The following is an 18,756-nucleotide window of genomic DNA, read 5'->3' as shown; positions in this document are numbered from 1 at the left end:
TCCATCTGGCTGGTTGTTAATCAGTCATTCAATCAATAGTATTTATTGAGCACTTACTGCATGCAGAGCACTCTACTAAGTGCTGGGAAACATTATCCAGCCTTGGCTTCATTGACACTGTCCTCTCCTCTTTCTCCTCCTAGCTCTCGGGCTGCTAATTCTCAGTCTCTTTCACAGACTTCTCCTCTACCTCCCACCCCTTAACCATGAGGGGTCCCTCAAGTGTCAGTTCTGAGTCCCATTTTAACTGCATCTACATCCACTCCTCTGCAGAACTCATTCTCATTCATTCATTCGTTCGTATTTATTGAGCGCTTACTATGTGCAGAGCACTGTACTGAGCACTTGGAATGTACAATTCGGCAACAGATAGAGACAATCCCTGCCCAACGACGGGCTCACGGTCTAAAGGGGAAAGACAGACAACAAAACAAAACAAATAGGCATCAATACCATCAAGATAAATAGAATCATAGATATATACACATCATTAATAAAATAATAGATAAAATATAGAGTAATAATATATCCAAGTAGATGCTGGTAGACAGTACCACCATCCTCCCTGTCTCACAAATCTGTAAACTTGGCATTATTCTCCTTCATGGCTTCAACTACCACCTCTATGCAGATGATTCCCAAATCTCCAACTCCAGCCTTGATTTCTCTCCCTCTCTGCAAGTGTTGTAAATGTCTCGCTGTCGCCTCAAAATTAATGAATCAAAAACAGAACTCCTTATCTTCCCACCTATCCTACCCCTGTCTTTCCCATCACTGTTGGCAGCACCACCATCCTCAGTACAGTGTCTGACACGTAGTAAGGGCTTAACAAATACCACAATTATTATGATAGCATTACACTGGGCCAGCAGCTACATACTGGGACATCCTGGGAAGGAGTGGGAATAAAGGCGTCTCACTTGGAGCGAGCTATTGTCCCTGTCTTCCCTACCCTAAACCTTTCTGGGAATGGTACCACTCTCTTTTTTCTCCCCTTTCTTTCTACCCTTTCCACTGATATCACTGGACACTTTGAGAAGGGGAACTAAATGTCAAAATAATTACTTGCACGTCATCTTAAATAGGAGTCACACTTTAATGTATTCCTAGTTCGTAAAAGGCTGAGGGTATGCATTGACCTGCACCTGAAAATCTCTACACATGATCAAGATTCTCTATTAGTTGGTATGGACACTAAATTCTTCTATGAAGGTGTAACACACTACCCATGGACAAAAAAATAGAAAGAGCAAACCACTTGGAGAAGGTTAGAGCATCTCTGTGAAATTGACAGCAGGCAGCACCAATAAGGCTCGTGATTCAAACCAAGTTCAGTCAATCAATCGATCCTATCCTCCTATTTTTCGACCACACTGTGTTGTGTCTGGTAAAGGAAGATACAAGAGAGTTGGAATACTTATTCCCTGCCTACTGGGAGTTTACAGCCTAGAAGGGGAGACAGACTTTAAAAATAAATGTGTATTTGTAAAAGTCCTGTGTGGTTGAGTGGGGGATGACTATGTAACGCTTAAAGGGTAAAAATCCAAATGGAAGTGTGAAGCAGAAGGGAGAGGAAGTAGGAGAAATGAGGGCTAGTCAGGGAAGCTCAAACTTAGGCTGTCCAAAGCAGAACTCCCATATTACTGTCGTCCCCTCCACTTTCCCATCACTGTAGACAGCGCCACCATCCTCCCTGTCTCACAGATCTGTAAACTCGGCATTATCCTCAACTCATCTCTCTCATTCAACACATATATTCACTCCGTCACCAAATCCTGTGGGCTCAACCTTCACAAAATCACGAATTCCACCCTTTCGGCTCCAGTCGAACTGCTAACACATTAATCCAGTCCCTTATTCTATCCCGCTTTGATTGCTTCATTAGCCTCCTTGCTGACCTCCCTGCCATCTATCTCTCCCCAGATCGGTCCATACTTCCCATTGCTGCCTGGATCATTTTCCTACAAAACTGTTCAGTCCATGTTTCCCCCACTCAAGAACCTGCAATGGCTCTGCCCATTGGCCTGAGAATCAAACAGAAAATTATTACCATAAGCTTTAATGCACTCAATAACCTTGCTTCTCTGCTACTTTACCTTCCTGATGTCGTACTACAACCCAGCCAGAACACTTCGCTTCTCCAGTGCCAATCTATTTACTGTAGCTCCATCTTATCTATATCACGGCTGATTCCTAGCCCATGTCCTGCCTCTGGCCAGGAACTCCCTCCCCTCTCATATCCGACAGACTTTCATTTTACCCACCTTTAAATCCCTATTAAAAGCACATCTCCTCCAAGAGGCCTTCCCTGACTAAGTCCTCATTTTTCTCTTCTCTCGCTCTCTTCTGCGTCACCCTTGTACTACGATTTGCACCCTTTATTCACCACTTGTCAGCTGTGTGACTTTGGGCAAGACACTTAACTTCTCTGTTTCTCGCTTACCTTATCTGTAAAATGGGGACTATGACTGTGAGCCCCACGTGAGACAACCTGATTACTTTGTACCTACCCCACCGGTTAGAAAAGTGCTTGGCACATAATAAGCGCTGAACAAATACCATTATTCCCTTTTAGACTTTGTTATTGGGCAGGGATAGACTCTGTCTGTGGCCTAATTGTACATTCCAAGCGCTTAGTACAGTGCTCTGCACACAGTAAGTGCTCAATAAATACAATCAAATGAATGAATCCCTCCTTCAGCCCACAGTACTTATGTACATATCTGAAATTTAATTCATTTAATTATGTTAATGTCCATCTCCCCCTCTAGAACACTAAGAGCTGCTTGGGAAGCAGCATGGCTTAGTGGAAAGAATCCAGGCTTGGGAGTCAGAGGTCATGGATTCTAATTCCATCTCTGCCTCTTGTCAGCTGTGTGATTTTGGGCAAGTCTCCGTGCCTCGGTTCCCTCATCTGTAAAATGGGGATTAAGACTGTGAGCCCCACGTGGGACAACCTGATGACCTTGTATCTACCCCAGCACTTAGATCAGTGCCTGGCACATAGTAAGAGCTAAACGAATACCATAACTAACTAACTAGTACAGTGCTCTGCATACAGAAAGCACTCAATAAATACGATTAACTCGTAGAATGTAAGCTCACTGTGGGCAGGGAATGTTTCTAACAACTCTTTTATATTGTACTCTCCCAAGCACTTAGTACAGTGTTCTACCCACGATAAGTACTCAAAAAATACTATTCATTGACTGAAGGGCATGATTAAGGTTTGGTGATTCTCTATGCAGCTGCAAACTATCACCCAGGCCTTAGTCTAATCATGATGTTAATTAATAATAATTATGGTATTTGTCAAACGCTTAGTATTTGATACTAAGTGCTGGGGTTGATATAAGCAAATTGGGTAGGAGTCAATCCCTGTCCCACATGGGGATCACAGTCTTCAACCCCATTTTTTACAGATGAGGTAACTTGGTCACAGAGGAAGTGAAGTGACTTGCCCAAGATCACACAGCAAATAAATGGAAAGAGCTGGGATTAGAACACAGGTTCTTCTGTCTCCCAGGCCTCTGCTCTACATCCATATCCTGCCTCATTTTTAAAAATGTCATTTGTTATTAATAATAATAATAGTGTTGGTGTTTGTTAAGCGCTTACTATGTGCAGAGCACTGTTCTAAGTGCTGAGGTAAATACAGGGTAATCAAGTTGTCCCACGTGAGGGTCACAATTTTAATCCCCATTTTATAGATGAGGTAACTGAGGCACCGAGAAATTAAGTGATTTGCCCACAGTCACACAGCTGACAAGTGGCAGAGTTGGGATTCAAACCCATGACCTCTGATTCCCAAGCCCAGACTCTTTCCACTGAGCCATGCTGCTTCTCTCACTTAGTATCTTCCAGGCACTGTAATGAGCGCTGGGGGTAGTGCCAAGCAAATCAAGTTGGACACACTCCATGTCCCACATGGGGATTACAGTCTTAGTTCCCATTTTATAGATGAGGTAACTGAGGCAGAGAGAATTAAGTGACTTGCCTAAGGTCACACAGCAGACAAGTGGCTGAGCTGGGATTAGAACCCAGGTCCTTCTGAATCTCAGGTCCTTGGTCTGTCCACCAAGCCATGTTGCATCCCTGTCCTGGAACTCCCTCCTGCTTCATATCTGACAGAAGATCACTCTCCCCACCTTCAAAGCCTTATTAAAATCCCATCTCCTCCAAGTGGGCTTTCCTGACTAAGCCCGAATTTTTCCTATTCCCTCTCCCTTCTGCCTTACCTTGGCATTTGGATTTGTCCCCTTAATTCATCCCACACTCAGCCCCACACCACTTATGTAAATATCAGTAATTCAGTTTAATGCCCGTGAAGTCCTTGTGGGCAGGAAACATGTCTATCAACTCTATTACATTGCATTTTTCTAAGCACAGTACTCTGCACAAAGTAAACACTCAATAAATACGCTGATTGATCGATTGATTGAAAGCCGCTTGGAGGAGAAATGATTTTAATAAGGCTTTAACAGTGGAGGGAGTGAAGGTCTGTTACTACAGATACAACTGTAGGATGTAATTTTATTTCACACCAAGAGATCCAAATCTGCACAGGCTTGGGAGCCAGAGGTCATGAGTTCTAATCCCCGTTCCACCACTTGTCACCTGTGTGACTTTGGGCAAATCACTTAACTTCTCTGTGCCTCAGTTACCTCATATGTAAAATGGGGATTAAAAATAGTGAGCCCCATGTGGGACAACCCGATTACCTTCTATCTACCTCAGCGCTTAGAACAGTCAGCGCATAGAACAATGCCATTATTATTATTATTACCTTAAGTATTCCACATCCAACTTCTAGAGCAGCTCCATCAGGCCACCTACATACCATGCTTACAACGATGCTATGTGTCAAGATCACGGGGAATGAGTTCCTGGTGAGCTGATGATCAGCAGCACCAAAATAATGGCCATCAATTACACACACCTTCTGAGACCGGAGAATGGATGACAGCAGGCTATCCAAGCAACTGCTCTTTGGTGAGCTGAAAAAGAAATCTTTAAATGTGTTGGACAGAGCCATTCCTTGAAAAGCACTATGAAGTAAAATCTCACACAATTTAACCTGGCGGGTTCAACCTACGATTGGGCCATGGGAGCAAAGCTGATAAGAGTTGTGCGTGGCAATTAAAAATGGAGTAATCTTCTTGGAACAGGTGACTCAAATATAACGCAAGATAAAAGGGGGAAAATGTAAGTAGCTCAGGCATGGAAAGAAGCAAATGCCACAAGATAGCAAGGAACGAGCTTTATAGGCACAAGGTAGTTTGATCTGCCACACTCAATAAATGATAAAAATCTGTCAGTGTGTCTTCAAAGCCAAATGACATGTATGTGTATTTATATGTGTAGGTAGTGTGTTTGAATGTAAAATTAAAGCTTGCAAAAATACCATCCAACAGAAAGCAAGATAGCATGTGTTTTGAAGTTTTCAATTCTATTCAAAAGAAAAGAAGATTCCAGGAGTTCCACGTCAGGTCATTTAAAAGAGTCACTCCACCAACCAATTAAATTATGACACCGCTAAAGATGTGAGGAAAAATAATTGAAAGCAAGATAAAGAATACCTGTTCCTCCACAGGAATCTAGCAGTAATGAAAAGGTCAGGTTGATTTTTGCAGAAGTACCTCCACAGACCAAATACCTAGTCTCTGTTCTCTGCCAATAGTCATTTTAGCAGATGGGGTGTCCCTTACTTGGCTTTAATCTTTTCATCAGATATTTGTGTTTTGTGAATGCTTCAAAACCAGATTTCCCTTTGTCAGAGCAATGTATTCCTGGACCTCTTGGAGCTCAGTTCTCTTTTTATGAGGACATCAGTCAGTGTCATCTTCCAAATTATACGTGCGATAGAGAGAAAACAATCACAGTGTATCCCCATGTCTCTTCAATGTGAAGTCTTAGGATGCTGCTAATGCTTTTCCCTCCCACTCAGTTTCTAGACCTCAGTTTCTAGACCTAATTAAAGAACTCAGGTAACATTTACATAAATAATCATAGACTCCATTTAGGTAGCCATTTACTCTTCAAGAAATGCCAAAATTGCAAGTGCAATTTCCACTCAATTTCCAATTTCCAGTTTCTCGTTAGAGCGGGGAGAATTGTTGTTCTGTTTTAATTTCCTAGACATAAAAAGCGAGACACAGAGGCTGACCAGACATCCAGATTATTATCCTCAAAAACCAGAGTACCAGAGAACTGGGAGTACACTGATGGTATTGCTAGAGAGATTTCAAAGCATACTGGATAATGGCTCCTCGAAGCATTCACCAAATGTGTTTAACTGCAATGTTTCATCACGTTCCACCACCCAACATCGATACGATCAGTGAAATGCCATTAATTAGGCTTTGAATGTATATTTGATGTCTTTCTCTTATTGGGGAGATGGAAGATAATGTTGGCATTTATGAGTTGAGGTTTTGGCAAATTCACTCACGAAACGATCACACTCAACTTTCCATTTCGATGTGGTCCGATAACTTTTATTCCAGCAATCATTTTCTCACTGGGGATCTAGACAAGTGATAGCAGTATTACCATGATATTATCTATCCTTGCTAGGCAGAGACATCTGTTATACTCCTATCCAAATATGGACTACTTTTAATAATCTAAAACATCACCGAGATATAATCACAATCTTTAACTGCCATAAAATTTCTAGTGGCTATGAAAAAATTACTTAGCTTTGACAGTCCACTAGATCTGTCGGTAATACTCTTCACATCTGAACTTAGGGTGCCTTACATGAATATGATAAATCACTGCAGCACTTGAAAGGTAATTTGGAAATTTGGTTTTAGAATTCACCTAAATTCAGTATGTACCATGCTAAGCACTCAGTACAGTGCTCTGCACACAGTATATGCTCAATAAAATACCATTGATTGATTGATGTCATTGTGAGGCTCTTTTAAACCAGGGCAAAACATATGATTTTAAAATGGAAAATACTAAAAACAAGGATTTTTAAATTACTGTCAGAAACAGCTTATTGGCAGTAAAATAAGCATGAGAAAAAGTGAACCCTCCAAGACTTTCGTTGTTGATCTTTTTCAGATTTATAGCCCCACTACCACCATCACAGTCGAATACCTCTTAGACTCACTAAGGCCAAGCTTTTCTATGCTCAGAGCAGTGACTCCTCCACAAACGAGTGAACTTTAGCAATTGTGGGTATTGTTGTGGATAGGGAATGTGTCTGTTTCTTGTCATATTGTCCCCTCCCATGTGCTTAGTACAGTGCTCTGCACACAGTAAGCGCTCAAAAAATACAACTGACAACGATGATATGAAAATGGATGCCACACCTCCACTATGGGACAGGAGGTGAGGCCAAAGGAGGCTGGGCTTTTAAAGTGAAAATGAAGGAGATAAAGTTGTCTGAAACTATAGCCAACGTCCATAATCGTATCTGTAACAATGTGGGATAGACCAGCTGAAAACTGGAATACCGGTTGTGGATAGAACACGGGTCTGCAAGTCAGAAGGAGCTGGGTACTAGTCCCGGCTCCGCCACTTGTCTGCTGTGAGACCTTGGGCAAATCACTTGACTTCTCTGGGCCTTAATTACTTCATCTGTAACATGGAGATTACAACTGTGAGCCCCATGTGGGACAGAGACTGTGTCCATCCTGATTACCTTGTATCTTTTTAGCACTTAGAACAGTACACAGTAAGTGCTTAACAAATGCCATAAAATCCACCCCCCAAAACCCCGGATGAATGGCTCTCATTTCCTCAAGATTTTAAGCTCCTTGTGGGCAGGAAGCATATCTACCCAGTTTGTTGTTTTATAGTATCCCAAGTGCTTAGTTCAGTGCTCTGCACCTAGTAAGTGCTCATAAATACTACTGATTGATTTCCTTAAAGTTATAAATTAGTACTTTATGTACATATACACATAATATATTGCTTTATATATTTTATTATATATCATGATATATATTATTTGCATACTTATATTATAGTTATATTATTTATATATATATTATATATATATTTACTCTAAAATGAGTTCCAAATGTAAGTGAAATGAATGGAAGACAGTGGGATTCCTTAGTAGCTGACACAAAGTAAGCACACAACAAATGCCATTAAAAAAAAGGTACTTTATAGCCAAAAGTCAGGATGCAGAGAAAAATGGGCTACTATTGAATGTTTTTGAAAAGTGGGGTGACATATCTAGAATAACATTTTAGAAAAATCATCTAGGGAGGAGATTCATGGCTTGGAGCAGGGAAGACACCAGATGTCAAGAGACCTTTGTGTTCTGTTGTACTCTCCCCAATTTTTAATGCAGTGCCATGCTTGTAGCTAGTGCTCAATAAGAATGACTAATTGCTTGATTGATTGACCAATGGGGAAACCTAGATAGTAAACAGCCTGTGTATATTCCTGAAACAAGATGGGAGCTGTTTGGACGGAGAGCAAAGGGCGGATCTGGGAAATTTTGTGGAAGCAAAACTTCAGTGTTTAGTCACCAATCAAGTGTAGCAGACGAGAGAGTAGGGAGCCAAGGAACAATCAGTCAGTCAGTCAGTCATATTTATTGAGAACTTTCTGTGGGCAGAGAACTGTGCTAAGTAATTGGAAGACTATACTAGAGATACCACACATAATCCCTGCCCTCAAGTATTTTACAGTCTAGGTGAGAAGAAGACCATGACAGTAAATTACAGGTAAGGGAAGTCGCAAATACAAGGAGATGTACCTAAGCTCTGTAGGTGTGGGGTATAGGGTAGGTAATGAAGTGTTTAGGAAGCACAGATCTAAGTGTATAGGTGATGCAGAAGGGAAGGAAATTCGGGTAAGGAGAACAGGTAAAGCTAATACCCTATTTTAACTTTAAGGTAAAGATAAATGATGCCCCTCTCAGGGTCGCACCTGAAGAGTTTCCAGTCCTCTACCAGTCTTGACTAGTGGAGGGGGAGTCAAGTTGGTGCATACCCATTCCATTCCTAGCTTGAGCAATGGCTAGAGAGTGGAAGGTAATCTGCTACAAGTCAAAATTCCCCTCTGCTGGGCAGCAGTGGCGTGGGAGAGACTCGAGGATGGAGACTCAAGTTTACTGCATGAAAGGAGGCAACCCACCAGAGCAATTGCAGATGGAAGTGGGGTGCTCTGGGAGAGATGTGTCCATGGTGGGTCGGAGACGACTCTATAGCATTAGACAAGACAAAGATAGAGAAGCAGCGTGGCACAGTGGAAAGAGCACGGGCTTTGGAGTCAGAGGTCATGAGTTCGAATCCCACTCTGCCACTTGTCAGCTGTGTGACTGTGGGCAAGTCACTTAACTTCTCTGTGCCTCAGTTACCTCATCTGTAAAATGGGGATTAAGACTGTGAGCCCCACGTGGGACATCCTGATTCCCCTGTGTCTACCCCAACGCTTAGAACAGTGCTTGGCACATAGTAAGCGCTTAACAAATGCCAACATTATTAATTGATAAAGATCATGTCATGAGCTTCAGAGTCAGGGAGGATAGCAATGTTTTCAACTCTAATAGGAAAATTAGGTGGAGGTGAGAGTTTGGCAGAGGAAATGAGGAGCTGTTGAGACAACCATCTCAACCAAGAAGAAATTCAAGCTAGTAGAGTAGGTGAGAGGTTGGCGTTAGCATGATAAGATGATAGCATAGAAGAGATTAGCTAAAGCTCTCATTCAGTACGGGCTACACAAAGATCAGTATGCTAAGAGCCAGGACTTGCATGGCACCAGCTCATTTATCATGCAGCAAGAATCAATCTTTGACTACAATCAAGGCAACAGGGGATGTCAGGGTTCCAGTGACCATTTCAGCCGCAAACTATGCTGGGATAGGAATAAGCTCCTATCCACAGAAGTGTCATTGAAAATGAAGAACATGTGTGGTGGGTGGGTCTTCTTCTGAGAATGCACACCTGGATAGATATGACAAATCAATCAACTGCACTTATTAATAATGATAATAATAATAATTGTGGTATTTGATATCCACTTACTATGTGCTAGTCACTATACAAAGCTCTGGGGTAGATACAAGCAAATAAGTTCGGACACAGTCCCCGTCCCGTGTGGGGATACTGAGCGCTTACTGTGTGTGGAGCACTGTACTAAGTGCTTGGGAGAGTACAAAATAATGATAAATGACTCATTCCCTGCCCACAAGGAGCATACAGTCTAACAGGGGAGAGAGATATTAATATAAATGAATAAATGACAGATTAGGAAATAAGTGCTGAGGGACCAGGAGGGGGGATGAATAAAAGAAGTAAGTCAGGGTGGAGGAGGCTTAGTCAGGCAAGGTCTCTTGGAGGAGATGTGCCTTCAATAAGGTTTTGAACTGGGGGAGAGGAATTGTCTGTTGTATATGAGGAGGGAGGATGTTCCACACCAGAGGCAGGACCTGGGTGAGAGGTTGGCGGCGAGATAGACGAGATCGCGGTACAGTGCAATGGTGTTAGCATTAGAGGAGCGAAGTTGAGATGTCATGTATCATTTATTGAGAAACCACTCAGTGCAATACACTGTACTAAGTGCTTGAGAAGCATGAAACAAAGACATTGTAATGATAATAATAATAGTATTTGATAAGTGCTTACTATGTGCCAAGCACTGTAGTAAACCCTGGGACATATACAGGGCTCATAGACTAAGTAGAAGGGGGAAAAATAATAATAATAATAATAATTATAATGGTTTTGGTTAAGCACTTACTATGTGCCAGGCACTGTTCTAAGCACTGTGGTAGATACAAGATAATTGGGTTGAACACAGTCCCTGTCCAACACAGGGCTCTCAGTCTTAATCCCCATTTCACAGTTGAGGGAACTGAGGCACAGAGAAGTTAAGTGACTTGCTCAAGGTCACACAGCAGACAGGTGGCGGAGCCGGGATTAGAACCCAGGATCTTCTGACTTCCAGGCCCATGCTCTATCCACTAGGCCATGCTGCAGATGAGGAAAATGAAGCACAGAGAAGTTAAGTGACTTGCCCAAGGTCACACAGCAGAAAAATGGTGGAGCTAGAATTAGAATCCAGGTCCTTTAACTCTTAGGCCAGTGCTCTTTCCCTTAGGCCACATCACCAAAGTTAGGAAGAACTAAAATTTTAACCTCATTTTACAGAGAAGAGAACTTAGCACAGAGAGGCTAAGCACTTTACCAAAGGTCACACAGCAGGACTGGTAGAACTGGGTCAAAATCCAGACTCCTAAGACCATCCTCTTTCCACATTGTCATGAGAGCTCTCTCTCCCCGATGTTGTTGGTCTATAAAATGTGCCACGAAACACATAAGACAATATACAACATGCATAGCTGTAGGACTAAAGTCTTTTATCAAGTTTTCCCAAGGCCCCTTGCAGCCTTAAGATTCTGTGATTAGGAACACATGGCAAAGTAGTTAATCGGTAGAATGAAAAGGGATTGAAATAATTGCAACTCTCACCAATCCAGATCAAACTCTGACAGGTTCTTACCAGAAACAAGAGAGAAACCCACTGACAGACTAATTTTTCAGTTTTTTTTCCTCTGAAAGGAACAGGTTAGCTAGAATTGATGATATCACCAAGAATATCCTTTCTGTACTCATTTTATTTTTATTATAATTCCAGACCCTGCAATTAAGTGAGGAAGGTTTTTTTTTTTTTTCCAAGGGAGAGTTGACAAAATTGGAGTCTTACATTCACTGAAAGCCTAAGTGACTATGAACAATTAATTATCGGCCTGATTGAAATAGCCAAGAACATATTGTTCTCTGCCACCAGAAGGAGAAGGCCATCTGCACACTTAATTCCAACTGGTGAGAAAAATTTCACCAGAAACTTCTCCCGATTCCTGAATTCTCTCCTTAGGATGTGTATTAATGTATTAATGGCCAGGCAAGAAATGTGATGCTGTAGCTCCTAGTTGCTTGAATGAGATCCTGCCATCGCCTCAAACTTAACATGTCAAAATCAGAACTCCTTATCGTCCCACCACCCTTCTTGTTTCACAAGCCCGTAACCTTGGCATTATCTCTGACTCTTCTCTCTCATTCAACCTACATAGTGAATTTAATTGTCGATTCAACCTTCACGACATTGCTAAAATCTGCCCTCTCCTCTCCATCCAAACTGCTATGTGAATCCAAGCAGTTATCCTATCCTGCCTTGATTGTTGTATCAGCCTCCTTGCTGACCTCCCTGCTTCTGTCTCTCCCCACTCCAGTCCATTCTTCAGTCTGCTGCCCAGATCATTTTTCTATAAAAATCTTCAGAAAATTTCCCTGCTCCTCAGAAAATTGCAGTGGTTGCCCATCCACCTCTATATCAAACAGAAACTCCTCACCATCGACTTTTAAGCAGTCAATCACCTTGCCCCTCCACATCACCTAACTACTCCTACTACAACCCAGCCTACAAACTTTGCTCCTCTATTACCTCTTGAATGTACGTCAATCTCATCTATCTCACCTCCGACCTCTCATCCACGTCTTGTCTCTGGCCTCCCTTATCATATCCCACTGACAATTATTCTCCCCCTCTTCAAAGCCTTATTGAAGGCACATCTCCTCTAAGAGGCCTTTCCTGACAGAGCCCACATTTCCTCTCTCCCCACTCCCTTCTGCATCACCCAGCCCCAAAGCACTTGTATAAATATCCATAATTTATTATTCATTTATATTAATATCTGTCTCCCTCTCTCTAAACTTTAATAATAATAATAATGTTGGTATTTGTTAAGCGCTTACTATGTGCAGAGCACTGTTCTAAGCACTGGGGGGATACAAGGAGCTCAGGTTGTCCCACATGGGGTTTACATTCTTAATCCCCATTTTCCAGATGAGGTAGCTGAGGCACAGAGAAGTTAAGTGACTTGCCCACAGTCACACAGCTGACGACAGACGGAGCCGGGATTCTAACCCATGACCTCTATCTCCCAAGCCCGGGCTCTTTCCACTGAGCCACGCTGCTTCTCTAAGCTTGTTTAAGCTTGTTCTGGGCAGGGAGTGTGTCTGTTATATTGTTGCGTTGTACTTTCCCAAGCCCCTAGTACAGTCCCGTAAACACCGTAAGTGCTCAATAAATACGATTGATTGAGTGAGAGTCATAGTACTTATGAAACACTTACTAGGTGCAAAGTACTATACTAAGCACCAGGCAATAATATCCAGATAAAAATTAGACATGGTCCTGGGTCCCCTAGTGGATCCAGCGGAATAGATTCACCTTCGGACAGTGAGAGATGCTATTTTCTTGGCAGAGTCTCAGTCCCCATTTTATAGAGGAGATAACTGAGAAACAGAGAAGTTAAGTGACTCGCCCAAGGTCACACAGCAGACAAGTAGAGGAGCCAGAATTTGAACCCATATCCTCTGACTCACCAATTTGTGCTCTTGCCACTAAGCCATGCTGCTTCTCATAAAGAAGTGGCACATTCCCTGCCCACAAGGAGCTTACATTTATTCCCTTTTGAAATTGATTTTGAAGACCAACCTGCTGTAAATGTGCATTTTCCCTAATAGAACAGGTAGTAGAAAAATCAGTAATGAGAAACGCAGTTTCTGAAAAAGCAGGCTCGTTAATTTTGATATCTAGGAATGACATTAAAAAGCACACATCACTTCAAACATTTTAATCATTTCTGCGGGGAAAATTCTAATTGTTTTTGAGACGAATAGGTGGCTGAGACGCGGTTCGGAGTATTTTTGGTGCTTAGAATAGCAAGAGCACAGGCCTCAATGCATGTGAGCTGCAAAATATACCTCTAACGTGTCTTTTGGGTCCGTCCCCGAAGGGCTCTTAAATTTACTCTTTCCAGCAGAGGGCAATGCTTCATACCGACACATTTGTGAATATTCCCATCTGCTCGTTCCGATTGATCCCTTTAACATGGTTTCTGGCATTTTATCTAGCATAGTGCACTAATTTAGAACCCTCAATTGCTTTGAAACAGATTTTCTATTGATTGCATGCCTTTTCCTGCAGTGTTAATGAAATCGTGTGTGTAATTAGTAAGTTCACGTTTGAAATTTGATGGCATTTTGACTTTATTAATCAAGTCAAATTTAAAACATCAAATGGAATAAATGCATCAGAGAACCATTTTAGAAAATGAAACAGGTGTGCAGAAGAGCAATCTACCCTGGAGCCCGACAACACAGGGCTACAACAATCAGCTAACGTACTGCAATTCCGTTTAGAATGAGAACGTAACCGTAACGAGTGGGGTAAAAATCAACATACTGAAAGTATGTTATGGATAAAATTGGGTATATTTTTTACTAGATTAAAAATACTCTGCAGTGAGGAATTACTTTTAATATCTTGAAAGATCCAAATGTTAACCATAAAATGCCACTGATGCTCATCTAAATGGAGATAACAAAAGTTCATAATGAAAATCCAAGAGGATGGTTATGTAAATGGACTTGTTCTAAGCCTTCTACATGTGATTCAGGACCAGAACTATTTTCTGGACAAATCCCTAATGGGTTAAAACAATATCGACTCTTTTCTTTTCTTTCTTAAAACTTCAGTTTGGGCAATTCTTATGCATCTAAGAAAACACATGAGATCCTCGACAAAGAAACCAGGAGAAGAATATTTAAGAAATTCATCTAAGTAGAAACAGATAAAAATTGACCTCAGGAATAATGATGGTAATGTACCTTCCAACATATTCTTTAAAAAAAAAAAGAAAGAAAAAGAAAAGAAGCTCCAGAGTTTATTGACTCACAACTTAGTCATTCTGTGCTAAATCAAATACCAGCTGCCCCTTATACTGAGCTGTGAACATTTCGATTCCTTGAGCAGTTCCGTGAACCTGAATGCATCTATGGGGCGAACTGAGTTTCAGAGAGGGTGAAGCAGTTTTCTTGCACACAGTTTTACCTAGTTTTAAACAATTTACTCTAAATGGAGGCGCTTAAACCACTTAGAAGTAGATACCGTGGTCTGAAATGCAGAATTACCGTGTTTGACTAGCCTCTTTGTATACAGTAATAATTTAAAGTGGATCCAGCTGACTAGTTTCACCTTCAGCCAGTGAAAGTTGGTATTTTCTAGGCGGCATATTAGTATTTATTGAACATCCACCTGAAGGGAGTTCACTGTAGTAGACATTGGGAAGTACAGAATAAAGAAGCAGCATGTTCCCTGTCCACAAGGAGCTTATATTCCCTTTTGAAGTTAATTTTGAAGACCAACCTGGTATAAATTTGTATTTTCCCTTATTGTGGGTTTTGATAAAACCCCATTATTAGTGTCATTATTGAAAATACTTTTAAGCACTATTCATTCAATCACATTTATCGAGTGCTTATCGAGTGCAGAACATTGTCCTAAGCACTTGGGAGAGTACAGTATAACAATAAACAGACGCAGTCCCTGCCACAACGAGCTTACAGTCTCAAGGTGGGGAGAGAGACATTAATATTAAAAAAATGACAGATATGTATATAGGTGCTGTAGGCCTGAGAGGAAGAAAGAACCTAGGGTGCAAGTCAGGGCAACATAGAAGGGGATAGGAGAAGAGGAAAGGGAAGGGGATTTAGTCAGGGAAGGCAGCGTGGCGCAGTGGAAAGAGCACGGGCTTTGGAGTCAGGGCTCATGAGTTCGAATCCCAGCTCTGCCACTTGTCAGCTGTGTGACTGTGGGCAAGTCACTTAACTTCTCTGTGCCTCAGTTCCCTCATCTGTAAAATGGGGATTAAGACTGTGAGCCCTACGTGGGACAACCTGATTCCCCTGTGTCTACCCCAGCGCTTAGAACAGTGCTCGGCACATAGTAAGCGCTTAACAAATACCAACATTATTATTATTAAATATGTCTTCCATAAGAATTTGAAGATGGGGAAAGTAATTTTCTGTTAGATTTGAAAAGAGAGGGTGTCCCAGGCCAGGGGCAGGGCGTGGGCGAGGGGATGGTGGCGAGATAGGCAAGACGGAGACACAGTGAAAAGGTGAGAATTAGAGGAGCAAAGTATGTGGGCTGGGTTGTAGTAGGAGAGTAGTGAGGTGAGGTAGTCGGCAGCAAGGTGATTGAGAACTTTAAAGCCAATGGTGAGGAGTTTTTGTTGGATGTGGAGGTGGATGGGCAATCACTGGAGTTTTTTGAGGAGTTGGGTGACGTGTCCCAAACGTCTTTATCATGAAATGATCCGGGCAACAGAGTGAAGTTTGGACTGGAGTGGGAAAGGGCAGGAGGCTGGGAGATCAGCAAGGAAGCTGATGCAGTAATCCAGACAGGATAGGATGAGTGATTGTATTATCACCACTCTCTCCACCTTCAGAAATGTGGGGGAATCATATTTTCTTTGATACTCACCCACCTCGTGTAGGCTGGGATCATGTTTGACAAATAATAATAATGATAATAATAATTATGGTATTCGTTAGGTATTTACTATGTGCCAGGCACTATACTAAGCGCTCCTGTGGATGCAATCAAATCGAGTTAGGCACAGTCCCTATTCCATGTGGGGCTCACGGTCCCAATCCTCATTTTACAGATGAGATAACTGAGGCACAGAGAAGTTTAGAGAAGCAGCGTGGCTCAGTGGAAAGAGCACGGGCTGGGGAGTCAGAGGTCATGGGTTCAAATCCTGGCTCCGTCGCTTGTCAGCTGTGTGACTTGGGGCAAGTCACTTAACTTCTCTGGGCTTCAGTTACCTCATCTGTAAAATGGGGATTAAGACTATTAGCCCCACATGGGACAACCTGATCACCCTGTATCCTCCCCAGAACAGTACAGAACAGTGCTGTGCACATAGTAAGCACTTAACAAATGCCATTATTATTATTATTATTATTAAGTGATTTGCCCAAGGTCACACAACAGAGAAGTGGTGGAGTTGGCATTAGAACCCATGACCTTCTGACTCCAGGCCCGTGAGATATCTACTCCGCCATGCTGCTTCTAATATATTATACTCTCCCAAGCACTTAGTACTGTGCTCTGCACACAGTGAGCACTCAATAAATACCAGTGATTGATGGATTCATTTAATGAGATTTAAGGGCTTCATTCAACATCATTTAATGTAATGCTTTGGCTTTACATGCTTTCCTCTAATTAATTCAAAGCCCTAAGTTATCCACAAAAGTGTTTAGTAGATTTAATAACCACCATGACACCACAGTGATATAAAATGGAAAAAAAAAGATTTGATAGCTCTAAAAATTCTACTAGATATTCTATGGTTACATCTTTTTTCCTAGATTGTCTAGATTTTTTTCCCTTCCATAATTTGCATTTTTATTATAACAAGCTTATTTGTCTATCAAAGGGGAAGATGGGGCAGTTCAACAGAGAAGTAGATCTCTTTCTCTCTAAATAATTGGACACCTATCAATTATACAGCTGAAGGACTACAGTGCCACTCCAGGAGAACAAACTCTAATATATTATTGCAGTATGGCCCCAAAGAAAGAATTGAAGTTCCTCCTTTCACAATGAGTACAATGAAAGATAATTTGTAGCTTTAAAATTCTTGAAATTGGATACTCAAGCTAACTTGCTCATGGTGCTTGGTTTCTGCTACCTCTTGCTCAAAACTTCCCCCTTCCTATAATGTCCTCCCCCTTTATATCTGACATATTATAGCTCCTTCCATCTTCAATTCCTTTATGAGACCAGATCTCCTCCAGGAAACCTTTCTGAGCAATCTCTAATTTCCATAGTTGATTCCAAAGCAAACAGTAATAATAATAATAATGATGGTTATTTGTTAAGCACTTACTGTGTGTCAAGTACTGTTCTAAGCACTGGAGTAGATACAGGCAAACCAAATTGGACACAGTGCCTGTCCCACATGGGGTGCACAGTCTTAATCCCCATTTTACAGTTGAGGTAACTGAGACACAGAGAAGTGAAATGACTTGCCTAAGGTCACACAGCAGACAAGTGGTGGAGCCAGGATTAGAACCCAGGTCCTTCTGATTCCCAGGTCCGTGCTCTATCCACTAGGTCATGCTCTTTTCCTAACTTACTTAACTAGCTACAACCCCTATAGCACTTCTGCACATATATACACTATTACATGCCCATTTATTAATTTATTTAATTGTCTGTCTCCTCTACTAGATTGTAAATTCCTTGAGGATAGGTACTGTGTCTTCTTACTTTTCTGTATTTTCCACAGTCCCACTCTCTGCCATCAATGGACAATCAAATGATCAATCATATTTATTGACCACTTTCTCACTGCAAAGAAGTACAAATCACTGGGAGACCACAGTAGAGCGGGGCTAAGTACCCAAGGGATAAATCATTTAATTAATCAATTGTATTTAGCAAACACTTACTGTGTGCAGAGCACTGTACCAAGCACTTGGAAGAGTACATTACAACAGATTTGGTAGACATTTTCCCGGTCCACAAGGGAGTCTAATGAAGCAAAAGTACGAAAGTGGAAATGAGCGGGGAGGGGTAGGTTGGGGGAAATGAGTGATTCGTTAGGGAAGGCTTCCTGGAGGAGATGTAATTCTAGAAAGATTTTGAAAATGGGGAGATTGGTGGTCTGCTGTCTGTGAAAAGAGGCTCATTTCCAGTCAGGAGGATCTGAGCAGTAGGTCAGAGAAGGGAGATAAGAACGAGGTCTAGTGATTTTGTTGGCTTGAGAAGAGCCAGGCATGTGAGCTGGTGTATAGTGGAAGAGAGGCACAGGAAAGTAGGGGCAACAGAGAAAAATGAGCACCTTAAAGTCAGTGGAACAGAGTATATACTTGATATGGAAAGAAATAGGTGACCACTGGAGATTTCCAAGGAGGGAGAGGC

The sequence above is a fragment of the Ornithorhynchus anatinus genome, chromosome 2 (genome assembly GCF_004115215.2).
Source record: "Ornithorhynchus anatinus isolate Pmale09 chromosome 2, mOrnAna1.pri.v4, whole genome shotgun sequence".
In the NCBI taxonomy this organism is placed as follows: Eukaryota; Metazoa; Chordata; class Mammalia; order Monotremata; family Ornithorhynchidae; genus Ornithorhynchus; species Ornithorhynchus anatinus.
Note: the sequence above shows the minus strand (reverse complement) of the source record.